Source organism: Mus caroli, unplaced genomic scaffold (genome assembly GCF_978045245.1).
Source record: "Mus caroli unplaced genomic scaffold, Mus_caroli_1 scaffold_16, whole genome shotgun sequence".
Classification (NCBI taxonomy): domain Eukaryota; kingdom Metazoa; phylum Chordata; class Mammalia; order Rodentia; family Muridae; genus Mus; species Mus caroli.
Genome location: NW_028227271.1, coordinates 67,315,370 through 67,317,500, shown reverse-complemented (window position 1 = coordinate 67,317,500; position 2,131 = coordinate 67,315,370).

The following is a 2,131-nucleotide window of genomic DNA, read 5'->3' as shown; positions in this document are numbered from 1 at the left end:
CAAACTCAGAAATCTGCCTGCCTCTGCCTCCCAAATGCTGGGAGTGTGTGTGCCACCGTTGCCCTTCTCTTTTAAGGGGTCCTAATACATGCTGCCAGAGAACTGGTAAATGGAAAGCGGTTCCTTATATCCAAGCATTCATCTATCTTTGCTCTAATCCCTCCATGTGCTCTTCTTGTTCCCCAACCCAACTTCTCTTAGCCATGAAACCTACACAGCCTCTGCCAGATGATGCTACAATGCTAGATCCAGCTAACGAACCACCTCCTTTCCACCGCAGACCTGTTTCCATGCCACCGAAAACCCAAACTGCTGCTTCAGCGTCTCCTTCTCACCAGGATACCCCAGAGCCTGCTAACTCTACCTCTCCAGACCCCTCCCCTTCTTCTGTGCTAGCCGCAGGTCGCTCCAAATGTTCTACATTGGCACGTATCTTCACCCTGCCTATCCCTTGCTCTAAGGCCACAGCCAAACCCCCAAGTCCTCCCCATCCCCAACAAGGGACACCTGACCCAGCAACGGTTCTTCCTCTAAGAGAGGTTGCTGGGGTAGATGGCCTGTCAGAGTACATGTTCCTTTCTCACTGAGTGAACTTTCTCAGATAGAAAAGAGGCTGGGTTTTTATACCTCTAACTCCTCCGCCTTTATTAAAGAGTTTCAGTCTATTACTCAGTCTTACAGCTTGGCTGTCCATGATGTACATATGATACTTACTAAGAACATACTTCCTGAGGAACGCAGATGAGTTTGGGAGCAAGCGAGAGCGCATGCAGGTGAAACTCATCAAACAGAACATATCCAATTGGATCAGAGACAGGGCCTGACCAGGATCCTCGATGGGATTATAGTTCCGCAGATGATATTTTAGCCAGAGACAGGTTTATTACATGCCTTTTGGCAGGCCTAAGAAAGGAAGCCTTAAAATTTTGAAAAACTCCAAATGGTAGTCTTCTTCTTCTTCTTCTTCTTCTTCTTCTTCTTCTTCTTCTTCTTCTTCTTCTTCTTCTTCTTCTTCTTCTTCTTCTTCTTCTTCTCCTTCTCCTTCTTCTTCTTCCTCCACCTCCACCTCCTCTTCCTCTTGCTCCTCCCCCTTCTCCTCCTCCTTCTGTGTGTTGAGGGGAAGTCACAAGGACAGGGCTGGACCAGGGAGCACTGGAAGTGAATGTGATCAGAGTGCTTGATGTGAAATTCCCAAATAATCAATAAAAATATTATGGGATAAAAACCGCCTCAAATTTTCTTTTAGCCAAGGTTCACTCGCTTGTTTGTTCTCCTTTCATGACCTCACTGTTTGTAATAGCAATAGAAGCAGCCTCCATGTGACTCAGTGAAGGAGAGGCAGAATGAGAAAAAAATAGACACTGTTCTAAAGAGATGAAGAGGGAGCAAGCGTGTGCTTCAGAAATCTACAGAGGAAATGAAAGAGAGCCTGTGCAGGATGAAGGAGAAATGGACGATGCTCTGGTCATTGTGGGTGAGGTGGACTAGCGGAATGGCTCTGGCAAGCCTTGTCCTTCTTCCCCTCACTAAAAACCACACTGTTCCCTTGGGGCATCTGGAGATCGGGTGGAGGAGTGGGAGGATGAGCAGCTCCCGGCCTGAATGGGAGTGAACTGGAGGGGCTGCAAGAGAGAAGGCCTTCCTTGGGAGTTTTAGGCTCTGCTTTTTGAGATGAAGGTCTTCCCCATGTGATCCTTGATGTAGAGACAGTCCTTGCTTGTTCATACTGGTTTACTTGATGGTGGGTATGAATGCAGACACTTCATTCAGGGTGAATCAGGGATTAAATACCTTTCATGTGAAGGAATACCCAGGGAAGCTCATTGGCTGAAGGCTCTGTGCTATCCAGATACCAAATGAGTGAGACTGGGGCTGTGGTTTATTTGGTTTTGACAATTACTGGAGGTTAATTCCTAATCTGCTTTTCTTGGTGCTGGCCTGGCTGCTTCCCCAGGCGTGTACCCTAAATACTTGCCTTTTCTCCTGTCCATCTCCTCTCAGAGTGACTTACCCCTCTTTCATGTCCCCTCTCCTCCCTTTGCAACCCCCCAACTAGCTAACTCAAAACCTGCCTACCTCTCTTCCCTCCAGTAATTAGCTGTACCGTTTTTATTTATCCAGTAGTTTTAAA